The 7259-nt window shown below is 42.6% G+C and overlaps 1 long non-coding RNA gene across 1 annotated transcript; it reads right to left on the bottom strand.

The window, feature by feature from the left end:
- Positions 1-3554: 3554 nt before the first annotated feature.
- LOC138915338 (uncharacterized) lies at positions 3555-6021 on the bottom strand. Its single transcript, XR_011421150.1, has 3 exons — positions 5694-6021; positions 4130-4256; positions 3555-3670 (listed from the first exon to the last, which is right to left on the bottom strand). It is a non-coding gene; the product is annotated as an uncharacterized lncRNA (long non-coding RNA).
- Positions 6022-7259: the final 1238 nt, after the last annotated feature.

The following is a 7259-nucleotide window of genomic DNA, read 5'->3' as shown; positions in this document are numbered from 1 at the left end:
TGGTGAGAACAAGTTTGACAAACAGACCAAAAGGCTGGAGTGGTTGAATCTTGGTGTTGGAGGAGAAGATGAGGTAGGAGAGGTGAGCAGAGCAAGACCTTGAAGAGGCTGGGAACGCAAGGTAAGGTGATTGGATCTCATTTGAAGTGCGATGGAAGGCCACTGGAGTTCTGCTCCCTATTCAACTTGACCCCTGTCTCTGGTCCGACTGGGTTTCAGTCCTCTGGGTTTCCTCTTGATCACTTTGACTCGGTGCTCTCCATGATGCCTAGCTCATATCACTCTAACTCTTTATATTGCTCCTATTGCCTTAATAATAAAACTTCTCCATCTTTAAGGCCTTAAAGAATGATAAGAAGGTCAGGGCATAACCAAAATACTTCCTATTCTCACCCTCAACATGTGTGTATGTGCGTGCGTATGTGCGCATACACACTGTGATGGGGAGAGGGTGGGTTTAGATAGGCAATGGCACATGAGGAAACATAATGGAGGAAATAATTTTCTACACTTCCCTTCTACAAAGAAGCATTTCCATGGAGGAGAGAAGCATAAAAGGCAGCACACGCCAATGACCCTGACCTGATCATTTCACATCTTCTTAGGATTTCTTGTAGTTCCACTAGACTAACAGGGACATTTGGAAATTTGGATAAAAAACTGAAATAATTTACAACCATAGGAATTATTATTATTGTTATTCTAATGCATTCACTTCATTACCTCTCCTGGGGAGAAAATTGCTAGATGCTTCGTATCTGGAGCAGAAAGGAATTTACCCTGACAAGGTATTTTTTGTGAATTTGTTTTCTTTGGTGTGTGATGACTAGGACTGCTTCTTAATGGTCTCCTGATGTTTGACAAGATCTCCAAGCTATAATTGTACCACTGCTGTTTGGAAAATTTTATCCCTGTCAATTTTGATCTTTTAGTTATATTTTGCTAATAAAAATGTCAATACACAAAACACACTTTGTTGTCCTTTTATTTTCAATCCAAGCTTGCATCTCATCATAGTTTATGACTGTTTCTGCTAAAGATTTGCAACTTGCTGACTATCCCCTCATGTTTAGAAGTTTTGGGATTCAAAGAATATCCAGCAATATGTGTTCTGTTAATTCACAAATTTGGGTTTATTGTAAGTCAAGCAGTGAGGACTTCATATTTTCCACACAATGTATTTTAACTGTGTCCAGATGCCCATCAATCTAGATATCGTCATATGCACGTATGCGACACAAAGCTCGAAAGTGCTGAAATATAGTCTCCTGTCAGTGGGAGCTGCCTGATAACTACCATCCACTTCTAGACCCACCTCTTACCATTTATTGTGCCCACCTTGAATCTTAGCAGGTTGGATATATAACCCATGGAGACATGAGGAGAGAGGTGATTTAAAGGGCATGTCTGTCCCCACAAAGCTGCAATATAAAAAGTGAGGAGAAAAGAAGAAAGAAAGAAGGAGGGAGGAAGGGAGACAGAAAGATAGGAGGGAGGGAAGAAAGCATGGAAGAGAAGGGAAAGGGGAACAAGGAGGAAGGGAAAGAAAAAAATAATGATAATGGTGGTAAGTCATTTAAACACTATATGATCTGGTGACTTCAAAGTGGTAAGAGAGAAGCCATAATTCTTTGTTTCTCTAGTCCAAAGTATTCCCTCTTCAGTACCTGGTGGAAAACAGGCTTCTCTAGATCCAATTTACTTCAGGCTTGTCGCTTTCTATCCTTGAGAATAACTAAGTTTATAAAGATCCCCTTGCCTCTTGGGCTTCTTAATCATGATAACTGGTACCATGACCCCTCCCCACTCCTCCCCACCTCCAGAGAAGCCCATTTCTTTTGTGCCCCCCAGGAAAGAATAACTTTTACAAGGCAATCTGTTGTAATCCCGTCAATTCTCCTTTGGTGAATGCCACAGAGCAGTGCATCCTCGGACGGTCGCTCTGACGGATTTACTCCTGTAGAACATAGATTTCACGTACATTTGTAAAGTGGACCACAAAACCCCCAGGTGCTCTTCTTTACATCTGTGTTTGGGAGTCATTGCCAATAATGTGTGCACTGCGTGTGCAATCCTTTAGTTTCCCTTATTCATCTCTTTGAATTTTTTTCTTTACTCATCTGGATTTGAAAAATTGATTAGAGTAACAACCAAAATACCAAAAGGTCAAAATGGTTGACAGGATCCTGGCTCGTTTCACTTATTGTTTGATGCTCGCCTACGGTGAGGAGAAGCAGAGCTTTCAGACTATTTCAAAGTTTGCTCAGACACTCCTAAAGCTAAAAAAAAAAATCTTGCTTTTCATTCTTTAGTGGCAATGTGAACCATACAATCTTACTGTTTATGATATAATTTTGTGATTCTAATGAGTTTAACATAAAGAGAGACCAGTAGACTTCTCTTAGTGCCGCAAAATGCACGCTTTTGAAGTAAGCCTAATCTTGTAGGTGTCAATTTCGTGAAAATAAAGTATCTTAGAGTCTCAGAACTGGGAGAATCTTAAAACTCTGTCTAGCCTTACCACTCATATTGGCTTCAACATCTCTGGCATCAGAGAACTCGTTACTTCCCCATTCCATCTCTGCACTGCTTTCTCTATTAGAAAGTTGTCCTCACACTGAACTGACATTCACCTTGCCATATTCTCCATATTCTATGCCTGGAATTTAACAATCCCTGTAATTTGGTCCCACAATGGATTCAATACTTGTCTAAACTCACTTTTCTTCCCACCCCTCCGCTCCAGGCAAATTGCTTCCAACCAGGCTTCCCCAGATGTGCCATGCAGTTTCCCATCTCTAATCCCTGCTCCAAGGTCTTTGCTGCCTACGGTTGGCTGGAAAATGGTCCTTCCCAAAGATTGGTGAATCCTAATCTTCGCAATCTCTAAGTATGGTACTTTACATGGGGAGAAGGATTTTGCAGACATGACTAAGTTGAGGACCTTGAGATGGGAAGATTATCCTGGACTATCTAAGCGGGAAAAATTTAATCACAAGGGTCCTTATAAGAGGGAGACAGGAGAGTCAGAGTCAGAGAAAGGGATGTGACAATGGAAGCAGAGGGAGAAGGAGATGTGAAGACAGAAGTACAGATGAGAGAGAGAGATTTGAAGATACTGCTCTGTTAGCTCTGAGAAAGGAGGAAGGAGCCACAAGCCCAGGAAAGCAGGCAGCCTCTAGAAGCTGGAAAAGGCAAGGAAATAGGTTCTCCACTAGAACCTCCCAAAGGAACACAGCCCTGCAGACACCTTGATTGTAGAATTTCTGATCTCCAGAATTGTAAGTAATAAATTTGTGGGACTTTTTAAGCCTTTAACTTTATGGTAATTTGTTACAGCAGCCATAGGGGCAGAAATATGCCCAAAACACTTTCTGCTCTTCATTCTACCTAATGGGTCCCTCCCAGCCCTCCAGATCCAGAGTTTATTTATGACTCAGATGTGAAGTGATTGATCTCCTTCTTAGACACATGTGACAATTATTGTCTCGGATCCACTCAGTTAAAACAAAAATGGCACTCTATTGGCCACCCTCTTAAATTGTATGTGAACACTTCTGTAACATACTTGGTTTATTCACCTTTGTCATGTTAAATGTGGTCTTCACAACCTGATTATAGCCTCTTTGAATACAGAAACTGTGCACTCAAATTTTTCTTGCAGGATCCCCTGGAATCAAATCCAAGACCATAATAAGCATGATTCGTCAATTTCTCTTCTTTCACCTCAACTCATCCTCTACCCATTGGCCCATGAAGAAAGCATTTTATACGACAGGAATATAAACATTACATCTTAGGCTTTCAGCCCAAAGATTTTAGTCAATACACCCCATGATACTTATTTCACTGGCTACAGCCTTCACCTCCTCTCCTTTTATGCACTCCAGCTAATATCATCATTAGGATGCTGTAAGGTACTACTCTGATCACCAACTCTGTCTGCATTTCTTCTTTTCACTATTTCAGCAGCTCTTCCATCAATTAATCCTTCATTTTTCCAAGAAATCCCTTAGCCCTTTCTTTTTGAAAATAAGAATATGTGATATATGGAAGCCCAAAATATCTGACTTCTTTTTTAACTAGACCTGTGTCAAAAAAACTAAAACACAATCAAATTTTGCAATACCTTAAAACAAGAAGCAAACAAAAGGGCACACTGAACTTCTCCATTTCATTCCCAGCTGGGCACCAGTGGGTATATTAAGGGCTCGCAAAGGCAGTTTTGCTCAGGCAGATGTTGTACAAAGAACTTCCTGGAGACGGGGGATCAGAAAACCAGAACCATGGTTAGTTTAGAATAATTCAATTAGGCGGAAGTCACCCTATAAATAAACATATTGAAATGTCCAATGGAGTAGCAGAGTAATGATTAATAGAGTGTTTCCATATCAAAATTAGCCCAGTTTCTAACATCTGCATTATTATAGTATGGGCATGTCCGTGGTTCACGATGTTCTTTTTGCATTACAAACACATATTAAGCATATATGCTATTATGCAAACTTTTATGCAGATGCATAATCTTTGTAGTAATATAATTTATTTAGGGGAGACCATAAAAAACCAATGCTCTCCCTATATTCACTGATTTTAAAAATATGTATCCTGGTCTCTACCTTGAACATGTCCGTTTACTGGGATATAAATTTTGGTCGCTGTTATGGGTTTCACAGGCCCTCGAACCCCAAACTGCATAGGATCCTCTGGAGACAAAGTATAGTTACATTACCTTCCAAGAGTTTTTTTCCTTTCTTTAATGTAATTCCTTTTTTTTTCTTTTTTAAAGAAACAAATGCGGTTCATACTTGTGTCTTTGACGAGTCGACACTGTTATCCCAGAGCAGCCCTGACATCTCTTTTCTCCCTCTCGCCCTGGCCAGCACAATCGTCTCTGACTGCTCGCTGGCCTTCAATAAGGACAGTATGTGTTGTGCAGCAGCTGCAAAAGACTTCACAAATGCTGCTTGACGAGAAGTGACAGCCCTGTATATCTCTCACTGGCATTGACAGCTGACAGATGGATACCACTCACACACAGAAAAAAAGCCCGCAGGATGATTCGCCAACATTACTCTCTGTTCATGGGGCCACATTTGATTGAGTGCTGCTCAGAATAATAAACCCTTGTCGATTCGCCGCAGAGCAGCTCTCTCTCACACAATGCCCTGAGTTTTTTTTTTTTTTCTCTAAAACATGAACAAACATACATGCGAAAGCTCTGTTTTGTGGATTGTCTTCTTTCTATTTTTGTTTTGAAAAGGGAAAAAGGAAAAGAAGAGAAGAGAGGAAAAGAGAAAGCAGAAGAGTGTCCAACGTTTGCACAGACTTTCAGGCCGAGGGAGCGAGCCGTGCATAATGGCATGAAACCCGACTGGGCTTCGCTCCTTAATAATTCCTTCATCTCTCCAATCTGTTTGTTATTATCCTTCGGATTGTTTTTATTTCTTTCCATAAATCAGCCCATCTTTAAAAGCACCCCTGCTTGGTTAGTTGGAAGACAGTAACATAAAACTGGACGGGAGGCATGTTGATACAGAGAGCGGAGGGAGGGTGGAGCGAAGGAGGGAGGAAGAATGATAAACAGACAGAGACGTCCACCCAGAAGGAGAGACGGTGAGGACAGAGGGAGGAGAGAGGAGGCAGCAGAGCTGAGGGGGCTCGAACTACGGGAACGGCGAGAAATCGCTAACCTTCGTTTTTGTAGGTTTGAAGATAATTTTTCCAGATTTTGCCAAGGTTCTTCTATTGCCTTGAAATGCTCAGTTCGCGCACTGCAGAGCCTTGCATGCTGCGGAGCCATTTCCCCCCAGATAAAGCAGTCTCGGCCAAAGCACCCCTTCAGACTGCCAAAACAGAGTGGGAATAGAAGGTGCATTCTCCATGAGGGAAGGATCCGGAAACTGACAGCCCCGAGCTAAGAAAGGGGAGCCCCCCATCCGCACAGCCTCCACGGCAGTTTCCAGTCTACAGATGGCTCTTAGCATGCACTAAGGGGTAGGGCCGACTTGCATTTGCACTGGTTGGTAAGTTAAATTGGAGCATTTGGGGGCAGACTAGTCATTCCATCCTTCTCCCAATAGCACTTAAAGGCCCTTGGCACTTCATGAGGTGACACATCATCACAGGGTGGCCTTCTGACCTGGGTGGGAGCCTCAGTGGTCTCTGTCTGTAGCATATTGTGCCTCTCTTCCTTCAGCTGCTATTTCAGAACTATAATTTTTGGCAATGTAGAGGTTCTGAGAGGGAGTTAGTAGGAATGCTGAAGTCTTTCTACACTGGTGGCTTCGATGGTTTCCACAGAAGCCTCAGGGTGGGCTCCCACCGGACATTCCATCTCACCCTGGCACCTGGGGATGTGGCACGTATGTTTGCACGGAGAAGCACTTCCATGCTCTGCTAGACAGGGAGAGAAGACGGCCAGCTCCACGGGCCTGTGGGTCTTCAGCCACTAGTCCACTCCTGAGCTGCTGACCATGGTGGGGACACTGGATAGAAAGAGGTTACCTGCCAGGTTAGAGGTTTTAAGCAATCCTAATGTGGGAGAAAATCTTCTTCCTTTAACACACCTGGAGCGAAATGTGTTCTCCTGAAATAGTCTCCCCTCTAAACAAGGTGAAGCTCCAGTCTCCCCGAAAGAGTCAGTGTGAACCAGGAGGGAGGCACGAATGGAGGAAAAGCCTATTTGCCAAGTGCTGAACTGATGCCTTCTTCTTTTTTCTTTTTCTTTTTTGTGAATGCACCAGCAGAAACTTTTTGGAGTTATCTATCAGTGACAAATGGACATCTCTCCGTTCTTTTTGTTGTTGTTGTTAAAGGTATGCTTTTTGGTGAGAAAGATTGGTCCTAAGCTAACATCTGCTGCCAATCTTCCTCTTTTTTTTTCTCCCCAAAGCCATAGTGCATAATTGTATACGCTAGTTGTGAGTCATTCTAGCTCTTCTATGTGGGATGCTGCCACAGCATGGCTTGATGAGCGGTGTGTAGGTCTGCACCCAGGATCTGAGCCATTGAACTCCGAGCCGCCAAAGCAGTGTGCAAACTTAACCACTCGGCCACGGGACCAGCCCCCAAGAATTAATGCCTTCTTGTTCTTGGAAAGAAGAAAGCTCATCAGTTGTTGGCAACAGTGAAGATGGCTAAATTTGCAACATGGATGAATGTACAGTGCTTTCAATCTTGATAATCAGTTCAGCGTATCCTATTTGCATCTAACTAAACTACTCTGGAGTAATAAGTCTATGTTTGCTGCCTGTACC

Source organism: Equus caballus, chromosome 8, assembly GCF_041296265.1.
Source record: "Equus caballus isolate H_3958 breed thoroughbred chromosome 8, TB-T2T, whole genome shotgun sequence".
NCBI lineage: Eukaryota > Metazoa > Chordata > Mammalia > Perissodactyla > Equidae > Equus > Equus caballus.
The sequence above is the reverse complement of the archived record's forward strand: the minus strand, read 5'-3'. Positions and strand labels throughout refer to the sequence as shown.